General features: G+C 44.3%; 1 protein-coding gene across 4 annotated transcripts in view; it reads right to left on the reverse strand.

Annotated features, from left to right (window-relative positions):
- LOC140394759 (disco-interacting protein 2 homolog A-like) overlaps positions 1-13,648 on the reverse strand; it is a 372,914-nt gene that overhangs the window by 239,717 nt on the left and 119,549 nt on the right. The window contains exon 1 of one of the 4 annotated variants that reach the window (XM_072481985.1): positions 7,081-7,569. The exons of the other annotated variants lie outside the window; for them this stretch is intronic. The gene's annotated coding sequence lies outside the window, so the exon portion shown is untranslated. Of the gene's footprint in view, positions 1-7,080; positions 7,570-13,648 lie in introns of those variants that run through there. 4 annotated transcript variants of the gene reach the window in all.

A 13,648-nucleotide genomic window follows, 5' to 3' on the forward strand; every position in this document is an offset into this window, starting at 1 on the left:
CAATACAGGGTACCTCTCATGACTGGAGGGTGAGGCCACATTGTTGGGGTAGAGTGGATTTGTTCTACATCTGGCAACACAAGGCCTTTGATTTTGAGTGTCTAAAACAGAACACTGTTCCATTCTTCCAAACAAAAATTCTGACAAAAAAAAAAGTCAATGTTTAAAAAAGTTTGGGTGGCATTTGCAGTTAGTGTTTCAACAATATATATCAGCTTATCTCAATTTCCCTTTAGTATGTTACTGCACTTTTAATCATAGAATGCCTACTAAATTTTGTCAAGATATTAACCACACGACTCTGGCAAAAGCTGGGTAAAATCAGCCACATGCACTAACTACAATGTTAATAAAGCAGCCATAACACCTTCGATGCTCAAAATACATTAATCCCTCAAATATTCCATCACACTGTTTACATCATCTGAACCTCTGAATTTAATATTTAGTACACATAAACATTCATTTATGTATAGTGCAGGCTGTTGACCCATAAACAGCACAGGAAGAAAAATAATTGTAATTTCTTCAAAATGTCTGTGGAATCTAATTCTTTTTAAGACAATATGAAAATTACTTTAGAATTCGCATCAATTGCGAAGAAATCAATTGCAATTTTCTTGGATATGTAAGAAAATTGAGAAAGTTGCCGTGTGGCTGGCAAACACAAAGGACTTTTACAGGCACAAAGAAGAGCTACAAGCAGGGGAGCTGGAGGGTGAAAGTGATCAGCGCTCAGATGCAGACAAAAAGAGAAAGCAGGCATAGACAGAAAGAAGAATATGGAGAATTCTTGTGAGAAGTCTCTCAGGGCTTTTCTGTTCAGTAGAAAAAGAGGCAAGAGTTCTTGGATTTCCTTTATGAGCTGGCTTAAAAAAATCACAAATTGGAAAGCTGCGTGAATAGCTCAGAAAAATTAAAGAGCTGCATGTTTTCCCAGGCGTGGCCAAATCATGAACCGAGGTAGTTGGTTGGTCGGTTGAAAACTAACTCTGGAAAGTGACACCATCAGAATTGTCAGGATCCAAGGGAAAGAGGGTTTGTGGAAGTGCCTTGTTGATTAATATCTACCTGCGAAACCAGAGGTGAAAGCTGTTGTCGGATAGGATTCCTGACCTATCGAGCATAAATAAATAAGAGCATATTGTGGAACTATGTAGCTACATAATGCTACAGTGCGGTAGCGCAGTTGCTTCACAGCTGCAGGGTCCCAGGTTCGATACCCGGCTTAGGGCACTGTCTATGAAGTCTGCACGTTCTCCCAGTGTCTGCGTGGGTTTCCTCCCACAGTCCAAAGTTGTGCTGGTTAGGTGAACTGACCATGCTAAATTGCCCTTGGTGTCCAGAAACAGTGGGTGGGGTTGCTGGGTTGCGGGGGTGGTGGCAGCGTGGGCTTGGGTGGGGTGCTCTTTCCAAGGGCCGGCGCAGACTCAATGGGCCGGATGGCCTCCTTCTGCACTGTGGATTCTATGATTCTACATGTCTTCCAGGAGTGATGCGGGGTGCTTCTGGCTGTTGTATACATCTTTTTGTTGTATCGATTATTTAAAAATTGAAGTTTCATTCTCCTGTTAATTCAGGTTTAATTTCTGTTGGTTCTGATGCAAGTTAAAGTAAAAGTTACAATAATGGTTTGGTAAATTTAGCCAATACTGGACAATCTCAGCAGGTCTGCCAGCATCTGTGGAGAGAAAAGGGAGCTAAAGTTTCAAGTCTGGATGACAAAGCTTTGACAAAGAATCATCCAGACTTGAAACGTTAGCTCCGCTCTCTCTCCACAGATGCTGTTGGACCTGCTGAGATTGTCCAGTATTTTCTGTTTTTGTTTCAGATTCCAGCGTCCGCAGTCATTTGCTTTTATCTTAGTTATTTTGGTTTATAATTCCCGCATGGGGGTAACGGTATCAAAAACATACAGTTGCAAGTAAAGAAAATTAACGGAACAATTAACTCAGTACTTTATGTTTAAGGATTTTATGTGTGCCATTGTCAGAACAGTTTTGTTTTGGAAGACTTTGGATTTTGGATAAATAGAACAAAACAATAGTCCAGCTTTCTAGATACTGACTGTACTAGTTTTGCGGTGAATCTGAGTATTAAAGTTAAAGTGAAGCAACTAAGGAAACCACCAAGATAACCTGTTACACCTCGCTGCTCTCACCGTCATCTTTTTTACCGATATTCTCACCGTCATCTTTTTTACCGATATTAGATGGAAATATATTTATTTCATCATTTCCCCCTTCAATGCTCCTATGTCAGACTCATTGACTACAGGTCCGCCTTCAACAGCATAATCCCAGCCACGCTCATATCAAAGCTCCAAAACCTAGGACTTGGCTCCTCCCTCTGCAACTGGATCCTCGACTTTCTGACCCATAGACCACAATCAGTAAGGATAAACAACAACACTTCCTCCACAATAGTCCTCAATACCGGGGCCCCGCAAGACTGCGTACATAGCACCCTACTATACTGCCTATACACACACATGACTGTGTGGCAAAATTTAGCTCCACTCCATCTAGAAGCTTGCTGTTGACATGACCGTAGTGGGGCGGATCTCGAACAACGATAAGTCAGGTATAGAAGGGAGATAGAAAACCTAGTGGCATGGTGTAACGACAATCTCTCCCTCAAAGTCAGCAAAACTAAGGAACCCAGGAAGCAAAGTATAGTATACACCCCTGTCTGTATCAACGGTGCCGAGCTGGAGATGGTTGACAGCTTCAAATTCCTAGGTGTGCACATCATCAACAACCTGCCCTGGTCCACCCACGTCAATGCTACGACCAGGAAAACACAACAGCGCCTATTCTTCCTCAGGAAACTAAGGAAATTCGAGCAGCATGTTGGTGTAGTGGTCAGCACTGCTGCCTCCTACTGGCTGCATAACAGCCTGGTATGGCAACTGCTCGGCCAAGGACTGCAAGAAACTACAGAGCCGTGAACACAGTCCAGTCCATCACCTGAAACCGCCTCTCATCCATTGACTCTGTCTACACCTCCCGCTGCCTTGGGAAAGTGGGCAGCATGATCAAAGACCCCTCCTACCTGGGTTATTCTCTCTTCCAACCTGTTCCATCGGGCAACTGATACAAAAGTCTGAGAACACACACTAACAGATTCAAAAACAGCTTCTTTGCTGCTGTTACCAGACTCCTGAATGACCCTCTTATGGTCTGAATTGATCTCTCCACACGTCTTCTCTACTGAGCAGTACGACAGTCCGTATACTTCACCCGATATCTGCATTTGTGTATTTATATTGTGTAACAATTGTATGTCCTGTTTTTTCATGTATGGAACAATCTGCTTGGATTGTATGCAGAACAATACATTTCGCTGCACCTCGGTACAGGTGACAATAAACCCAAATCCAATCCAATCAATGGATGTAAATTAAGAGTAGTTTGCTAATGCTTTACACCTTTCATGCAGTAAACAATCCAGAGTATCTTAGTGTGCTTGATATGTCCCTAATGTCGCTATAAGAGTTCACTTGCCAACCAATCAGCACTCTCTCTTCATGCAGTATAAATTGCTGTCCCCTTCACTGTTGGTATTTTTCACTGATGAGTGCCAGACAAAACGTTTTGACAGCGTGTCTCTTTTTTCAGTCATACTCAAGTTTCACAATATTTCTTCATTACATATACCACAATTTAGTGAATTACTTCTTTTTAAAAAATTTATAGTACCCAATTATTTCTTTTTCAAATTAAGGGTCAATTTAGCGTGGCCAATCGCCCTGCCATGCACATCTTTGAGTTGTAGGGGTGAAACCCACGCAGACACGGGGAGAATGTACAAACTCCACACGGACAGTGACCCAGGGCCAGGATTGAACCTGGGACCCTGGAGATGTGAGGCAGCAGTGCTAACCACTGCACCACCGTGCCACCCTCGTGGATTACTTCAGACAGTAATTTATTTATTTTTAATAATTTAGAGTACCCAATTATTATTTTTTTCCAATTAAGGCACAATTTAGCGTGGCCAGTCCACCGACCTTGCACATCTTTGGGCAAGACTCATGCAGACACGGAGAATGTGCAAACTTCACCCGGGGCCGGTATCGAACCTGGGTCCTCAGCGCTGTGCGGCAGCAGTGCTAACCACTGCGCCACCGTGCCGCCCTACTTCTAACAGTAATGACAATATATCTCTGGTATTCAGAGAATTTTTGTCAGGACCATCACTTCTGGTCTAACATGTGTCAACAGCGATGACTAATATACTAAATCACCCCTGAGGTGCAATGCTGAATGAACAGTCTTTGTTTCGACATAGTTCATATGCTCCACACCCAAACATAAGGTGCTGAGTACTTGTGCAATCCCTCCTATGGAAGTTTTTATTACTCAATAACCCAGTTGAACAGGGTAAAAGTGGAGTTGGATGGTAGCCAGCGATCCAGGAAATCTGGTCTGCCACTGACCGTCCTAACCTGCTATTACAGGGGTTGACTTATGAAAGCATTTTTATTTTGTGTTGATGGGCTCCCAGTATATCAGAGGAACATGCAAAAATATGCATCAATAATGTCAATGTTGGCAGATACGTAATAGGTAAATATGTAAAATGTATGTAAAATGATAAAATATTTGCTTCTTTCTCAGCCAAACATAACAGTAGATTCCCATTGTTCACAAGTGTTACTAATATTAACATGCAAAAGAGAAGGATCAAGCACCAAGACAACTTTGTACTTTAAGTTACCAGCTCACCACATGGAATGTCAAACAATGGAACACTCGTTGCTTCCAATGCAAATACAATTTTACTACACACACAAAAACGTCTTTCGGGTATATCAAATTACTCGCCCACCACGACCTAATCATTTCCAAATCCCACACATTTTTATGAATGAAATTATTTCCCCCTCTTCAACATGTATTTAAATAGCATCTTCCAACATGGGAAAACACCCAAAGAACATAGAGGAGCAAAATTGAATGCTGCAGAGCTATTAGGAGTGTTAACAAAAAGCTTGTTCAGGGTTGGGTTTATAGAGCAACACGGCGGCTCAGTGGTTAGCACTGCTGCCTCACGGCATCGAGGTTCCGGGTTCGATCACGGCCCCGGGTCACTGCCCGTGTGGAGTTTGCACATTCTCCCCGTGTCGGTGTGGGTCTCATCCCCACAACCCAAAGATGTGTAGGGTAGGTGGATTGGCCACGCTAAATTGCCCCTTAATTGGAAAAAAAACTTTTTAAAACAGGTTGGGTTCATAGAATTCCTTAGAATCCCTACAATGCAGGAAGAGGCCATTTGGCCCATCGAGTTTGCATCGACCCTCTGAAATAGCACCATACCTACATCCAATTCCGCACTGTATCCCTGTTACCGCACCTAGGGGCAATTTAACACGGCCAATCCAGTTAACATCTTATGGCTGTGGGAGGAAACCTGCGCACCCAGACACGGGAAGAATGTGCAAACTCCACACAGACACTCACCCGAAATCAGAATCAAACCCGGTCTCTGGTGCTGAGGCAGCAGTGCTAACCACTGTTCCACCGTGCCACCCCTTCAGTCTGAAGTGGCTCCTGACAGTTGTACAGAAATTGCAGCATCGGACTGCATCACTTGCAATTGAATTTGTTCTTAACCAGCATACCCAGCACTGAATACAGATAGATCTTCAGCTGCCACAGCCCTAAGCTCTGAAATTCCCTCCTTAAACCCACATTTCCGTCCTTCAGATGCTCCTTAAATCCTACTCTGACAAAACTTTTGGTCACCTGCCTGAATGCCTCATGTGGTATTGCGTGAAATTTTATTTTATACGGTTTCCATGAAGTAGTTTGGGGCTGTCTACTGTGTCAATGGCCTTATATACAAGCAAATTGTTATCTGCTGTAATATTGACTCCTAAAGAGTGCAGCATTTTACCACCCAAATTTCAATGAGTTTTCCATGCATTCAGGCAATAAATTAGAAAGGCAGCATCTGACAGCTTGAGGACAATGCAGTAAATGTTGAGGCATAGCAACCGACTCATCATTCAAAGGATCAGATCTCCAGCTGTGGCATCAACTGTCACAGAACCTACCTTTACTCTCTCTCAAGAGTATTTCTGGTTTTTAAATTTGGTTTAATAAATCTCCCACCAGCATCAGAGCCAAAAGGCTATCCTCCAAATTATTAATTAATGTTTTTGAATCAATCAGAAGAAACAAAAAAAAGGGGGCCACAAAAAAAAAAAAGACTGGCTTCAAAGCTTCTGGTGCAACGGAGCAATGAATCATAGAATTCCAATTGTGCAGAAAGAGGTCATTCGGCCCATCTAGTCAGCACCGACCCTCCAAAAGAGCATTATACCTAGGCCCACTCCTCTCACCCTAACTCAATCACCCCATCTAACCCTTGGATACTAAGGGGCAATTTAGCATGGCCGATCTACCCAACCTGCACATCTTTGGACTGTGGGAGGAAACCAGAGCTGCTCCCGGAGAAAACTCAGGCAGACACGGGGAGAAAGCGCAAACTCCACTCTGGAACCAAGCCCGGGTCCCTGGCGATGTGAGGCAGCAGTGCTAACCACTGTGTCGACGATAGTCAGCAGGGAACTAAGAGCAGATGATTCAACTCGGGAGGGGGAGTAGAGAGACGGACGGACACAAGCAAAAACAAGCCGACAGCCAAAGGAAACAAAGCAAGCAAGAGTAGGAATATTACAAGGTACGTTTAACAAATCTCAAGCTGTTTCATTGTCATTGGAGAGTAAACACTTGGTGTAACGTAAACAGATCACTGAAATCCAATCAAGTGACCACAAAACTGGGTGAAGGGATTGCCAATCTCAGCAAAAAAAACCACAACCTGTTTTAAAAAAATCTCAACGTTGGAGCAGATTTGCTGTCAACTTAGTAATTGAAACTAAATTAAACATTTTAGACAATTCACCACAATTGCTAAAAACATGACAATTGTGCCAAACATTTGCAAAGAAATCTGTACCAAATGAATGCACACCATTCTATTGATGGTGCAATAGAAGACAGAGGCAAAATACCCCTTTTCAAATATACATCATCACTATTGCTAGACACTAGAGGCAATTTCTCATACCTTACAATGTCACTGGAAATACAGTGTGCATCGCACAAATCTCCAAGCACCAATCCATACAATCGATAGTTCTTTTTAAGCTAATTGCAGAACTGAATTTAATTTCCAAGTCTTCCCATGCAGATTAAATTGCCGTTGAAGGAGTCAGTCACATAAAAGAGGGATCGGAATGCTCTCCAGGTTTTAAAAAAAGCATCAAGGGCAAGGTGTATAGCACAGCAAGATGCAGCATTGAGGCAATATAGTGTCAGAGGCAGTCAAAGAGAGTTGAAGACCGTGGCTTGAACGTGCAGCTTCGGGCAATCAATCCCTTTCCATCCGAGTCAGACAGTATAGAGTGGAGTCTCTTTGTTTCCTGTTTTAAGAGCGGAGAGGCTGAAATGTGCCACGCAACGGTTTCCTAAACACAAAGCACTAACATCCTTTGCAATCAGACCATCACCCAGAGCTCTTGCAAATCCCATCCACAACCCAAAATTCATCTCAGCCCCCAGGCACATCTGGTACACTTGGCAAGCAGCTGTCGTCACTCGGCTCTGGCAGCTTTCTCATAGTCTATTAAGATGTGACAAAGCAGTCTAATGCAGCTCCTACTCCAGTTTAGCTGAGACACCATAGTGTGAATCGGGGAAAACAGCTGGGCCACAGGGTTCATTCAGCAGGTCAGAAGTAACCGAGGGCAGATAATTTATGCAAGTGCCAGGTCATTGTTTTACCACACTACAACGAGATAGCGTTCTGCGGACTCGCTCATTGCTATATTACATTTCCGATTGGCACTGGAGCAACATCTTCTATCTCCTTAAAAAAAATTAATTCACTTCAGATGCTTTGACTTTGAGTTTCTGGATTTCATTTCAGGAGAGCAATCTAAACTGCCTTCTTGGCGTAACCTCAACCCACACCATCTCACTCCCAAACACACATACACATTTATATTACTGCCCAATGTCATTTTCCATAGGATATTGAACCAATCAATTAATCTGCTGGTAGCCCACAAAGACCCAAAATAATTTGCCACTGCCGATAAAACAAGATAAATCCATGGGATCTCACTTCTTATTGCAACCAACTCACTATTCACTGGGCTTTAATAACCTAAAAGCATATTTATTGCTGAGGAGATTAATTAAAACAGAACATAAAAATAAGAATCTGGTTATACTGCCCTAACATCAATCTTAATTGTGCATGGGGCAGTGAAAGATTGTTAAATGCCAGAAATGTTGCAAATTCTATTAACACCAAATGTCTTCCAAAGCACGATAGCAATCGTCTGTTATTTATTATTTTTGACCAACACGGTGCAATTCAGAGAACCACAATCTGTAATCGAACTTACAATGTACTACACAGCAATCACTTCCACCCCCCCCCCCCCCCCCCCACACACACACACCCTGTGAACCAGTATCTGAAGCTAATCCAACTGATTAATTTGCTCAAATACAGACACTGAGGACCAATAAACAATAACTTGTATTTCTTTGAAACCTATCATGTAGGAAACATCTCAGCCATTTTGCAGGAATGTGAAGAGACAAACATTAACACAAAGTCAAAGGACGCATCTGAACAGGTGAAAGGAGACTGGCTTTCAGGAGGATCTTCAAGGAAGATTGGCTCCTCCCTCTGCAACTGGATCCTCGACTTCCTGACCAATAGACCACAATCTGTAAGGATAAACAACACCTCGTCCACGACAGTCCTCAATACCAATATACTCCCTATACACACACGACTGTGGCAAAATTCGGCTCCAACTCCATCTGCAGGTTTGCTGATGACACGACCATAGTGGGTTGGATCTCAAACAACGATGAGTCAGAGTACAGGAGGGAGATAGAGTGGCATGGTGTAACGACAACAATCTCTCCCTCAATGTCAGCAAAACTAAGGAGCTGGTCATTGACTTCAGGAAGTGTCGTACAAACCCCTGTCTGCATCGACGGGGCCGAGGTGGAGATGGTTGACAGCTTCAAATTCCTAGGTGTGCACATCACCAACAATCTGTCGTGGTTCACCCACGTTGATGCTACAACCAAGGAAGCACAACAGTGCCTCTACATCCTCAGGAAACGAAGGAAATTTGGCATGTCCACATTGACTCTTACCAACTCAACTTTTCAGATGCACCATAGAAAGCATCCTATCTGGCTGCATCACAGCCTGGTATGGCAACTGCTCGGCACAAGACGGTAAGAAACTATAGAGAGTCGTGAATACAGCCCAGTCCATCATGTGAACCCGCCTCCCATCCATCGACTCTGTCTACACCTCCCTCTGCCTTGGGAGAGCGGGCAGCATAATCAAAGACCCCTCCCACCCAGGTTATTCTCTCTTCCAAACTCTTCCATCGAGCAGGAGTTACAAAAGTCCGACAACACGCACAAACAGATTAAAAAACAACTTCTTCCCCGCTGTTATGAGACTCCTGAATAACGCTCTTATGGACTGAACTGGTCTCTCCACACAGCTTCTCTACTGAGTAGCACTACACTCCATATGCTTAACCCGATGTCAGTGTCTCTGTATTTACATTGTGTATTTATCGTATATGCTATGTTTTTCATGTGTGAAACGATCTGTCTGGACAGTACGCAGAACAATACTTTTCACTGTACCCTGGTACACGTGACAATTAATCCAAATCAAAAGAGAACGTTTTAGGCAGAGATTCCAGAGTTTAAAATGACTGAACCCCTAACATCATAGGCACACAGAGTTCCAGGTTGGATGCATGCAGAACTCTTGGAGTTGGAGGGGTTACAAATATTAGGGGGCAGCAGCACCATTTAAAATTTTTGGGTGTGGGAGGGGCCAAAATCATTGTTGAACGAGCAAGTGATGTAAGCACGGGAGCAGCTACATTTTCACACGCTCCTGCTCTGCTCATCTTTTATCCAAGTGCACATTTTATATTCATCTTTTCTTGGTTTAAATGGTTTGTGCTGTGTACAAGAAGTGCCTCTGGACTAGAGGAGATAAAGTGTGTAAATCCATGTTTGTTCATGGTGGCTGGGAGTGTGCTCAGTGGCGCAGTAGTGATTGAGCAGTCTCCCACCAACAGTGCGATGTGCATCAACGGATGGACAGCACGGTAGCACAGTGGTTAGCACTGTTGCTTTGCAGCATCAGGGTCCCAGGTTCGATTCCCGGCTTGGGTCACTGTCTGTGTGGAGTCAGCACGTTCTCCCGGTGTGTGTGAGTTTCCTCCGGGTTCCTCCCACAAGTCCTGAAAGACAAGGGCAGCACGGTGGCGCAGCGGTTAGCACTGGGACTATGGCGCTGAGGACCCGGGTTCGAATCCCAGCCCTGGGTCACTGTCCGTGTGGAGTTTGCACATTCTCCCCGTGTCTGCGTGGATTTCACCCCCACAACCCAAAGATGTGCCGGGTAGGTGGAATGGCCACGCTAAATTGCCCCTTAATTGGAAAACAAAATAATTGGGTACTCTAAATTTGTTTTAAAAATAAAAAGCCCTGAAAGACGTGCTGTTAGGTGAATTGGGCATTTTGAATTCTCCCTCCGTGTACCCGAACAGGCGCAGGAGTGTGGCGACTAGGGGATTTTCATAGTAACTTCATTGCAGTGTTAATGTAAGCTTACTTGTGACAATAATAAATGATGATGATTATTAAAAGATTATGATAGCTACCAACCAAGATTCTGTTCTGGCTGAAAACTTTGGTTCTACTGTACAGGTCGTCAGGGTTCATTTCCAAGAATTGTGGGGTATTTTTATGGAGATGATAGAGGCGCATTCTTGCAATAGAGAGAGGTCTATCCCTGGCAGGGATCTTCCTCCACACTATTGAGTTCCTGCTGTATGTCTCATCATCCATCCTGACGGGTTAGGATGAGAGAGAGAGCGAGGAGGACAGAGAGGTGTACACCTCTGAGCCCAGTCCTCGGCATGAGATGGTGGAAGAGCTCCTGAGCGAGTTCAAGAATTGGCTGTCATGTTTCAGGAATCTAATGGAGCACAACATATCCGGTCTTCGAGGCCTGGGTCAGTTTGGCCTTCCAATTATTTGCCCTGTTTTGCCCTACTCCTGATGTTAGTCCTGAAGGGTTGGAGGTGACCCAACCGGTCGAGTCATCTCCCCCCCACCGAGGCCTAGGCTGTAGACTGCTTGGGGTTGGTGATGCAGCATTGTGGAAGTAATGGTGTTTCATGCTTAGATTATTGGAATCCTTGTAAGATCCTCAAGAATACTCATTGATCCTGTTTTATCCTTGGCCTTTGCTTTCTTCGTGCATCCATGAAAAAGTCTTTATCTTGAGGACTGCCCTGCATTTCAGTCATTAACCTGGACATTGCTCCCTGTTGCTCATGTTGTTGTTTGCTTGATGCTGTCCTTCTTTCCTACGGGGGAGGGGGGTAGTCATATGGATGTGATGGCCCGTATCCTAATTTAGCATGTTCTTCCTATGGCAGTGGTTTGCGTGATCCAGTTTGAGTGTTCACCCATGCTCACAGGGTTCCTTTATCTTCTCTCATCTGTGAGTGTGTGGTGCTGGTTTTGATCCTGACCTGGGACGGGATCGGGCTCTTGGGTGTTGGGGAGGAAGACTGGCTCTCCCTCCGAGAACACCCATTTTCAGGGTGTCTTGATAATACTTCTTTCTCTGGACTGGGGTCCCCTCTTGGTTAGAAATAGAGTGTTTTCTTCTGTAGGTGAGGCAGTGCCTTGCTCTGGTTGGGATTGGCTCTGTAGGGTGTAGGTGTTGGAGTTGTGTGTAAGATCCGGGGATCGTGTTCTCCGGAGGTTCTTTTTCGGATGGCACTGGGCTAGGCCAGGTGTGGCACCGTGGTCAGTACCCTGTTGTCCCCAAGGATCAGGGTTGCCCTCCCTTGAGGGCAGCTGCCGAGGGAATCCAAAGAGGCTGGGTTTGGATCCCGGGTGTGTGGAGATTTTGGAATGGGTCGAGCGCTGTGCCTAATAGAAATCCCATTCCCTTTTCCCTGGATTAGGTGTGATGTATGTCCCCTTGTTTTTTGAATGGCTGGCTCTCCTCTTCATTGACGTGTGTCAGGCGGTTGCTCTTAAGTCGGGGGTCTGGGTTGGATGCCAAGTTTCTGCTATCCATGTGATTAGTTCTGATGATTCTTGCTCTTTCCCCCTTTCTGAGACACCCCAGAGGTGCATCTTCCATTATGTCCTTCACTTTACACTTGCCTTTCCCTCTCAGCTACTTGAGATGTTTGGCTTTGGCGTATGTGGACCTACCTCGTATTAAGTTGATCTTTTCTCTACACCTTGCTATAACTGTAACATTATATTCTGCAGTCTCTCCTTCCTTCCCTATGTATGGTATGCATCGTTTGTACAGCATACAAGAAACAATACTTTTCACTGTATACAAATCATGTGACAATAATAAATCAAATCAAAATGTGGTAGATGTTCTGGTTGCTTAGATATGGGTCCACTTTGAATGCTCATTCTCTGGTGGTGCTGGCTTTTTTCCTGGGTGGCCTAGTTGTTGAAGTGGGTTCCCTGGCGGGGTTGCGGGGAACCATGTTGGAAGTACTATTATAAATTCATCCCGTCTTCGCTGTTCATATGTTTGCAATTCTTGTTCTGTACTTTACCTGCTTTGCACTGATAACTGTTTATTTTTTGTTTTGTTGCAATAGCTTTAAAAATTAAAAATCCAACAAAAATACTCTTTAAAAAAAAACCATGGATGATGGTTTCAGGGGTTTGAGTGAAGGGCAATGCTATGGAAATGAAAGTGACCGTTGTGACAATGAGGATTTAGGGTTGGAAGCTCAGCTCGAGGTCAAATAAGACATTGTGGTTGCAAACGGTCAGGTTGAGCCAGAGACAGTGGCCCGGGTGGGAGAACAATCTGTGACAAGGGAACGGATTTTGTGGATGAGGCTAAAGACAAGCGTTTTGATATTCCCAGCATGTAATTGGAACAAAGGACAAACTACAGACCAAGGTTATTGGGAAGTTATCAGGCCTCCCAAATTCAACCAGGCGGTACATTAAGTCAATGTTCACATTAAAGACAACATTTTCCCCCTTCATTTGTCACCCATAGAGTCCCTACAGAGCAGAAACAGCCATTCAGCCCTTCGAGTCTACACCAACCGTCCGAAACAGCACTCTATCCAAGCCCACTTCGCTGCCCTATCCCCGTAACCCCGCGCATTGATCATGGTCAATTCACCTAACCTGCACATCTTTGGACCGTGGGAGAAAACTGGAGCACCCGGAGGAAACCCACGCAAACATGGGTAGAACGAACAAAACCGCGCACAGTCAGCCAAGGCCGGAATTGAACCCGGGTCCCTGGCGCTGTGAGGTAGTAGTGCTAACCATTGTGCCACCATCATCTGACGGCAATGCATACATCTAGGGCAAACAAAAGACACAAAATTCCTAGTTATAGGAAGCTGATCCTAAAATCTGAGATGCATCCAATCACCAAATGAGCACGACAAGGCCCCATGTTTCCCCAAAAAATAAAACAAGTCTTCCAGTGTGATGTATTTTCTCGGCAGCAAATTAACGACTCTGACCCTGCCTCATTAAATTTGAGTCTCATT

This window comes from Scyliorhinus torazame, chromosome 2 (assembly GCF_047496885.1).
Source record: "Scyliorhinus torazame isolate Kashiwa2021f chromosome 2, sScyTor2.1, whole genome shotgun sequence".
Taxonomy (NCBI): Eukaryota; Metazoa; Chordata; class Chondrichthyes; order Carcharhiniformes; family Scyliorhinidae; genus Scyliorhinus; species Scyliorhinus torazame.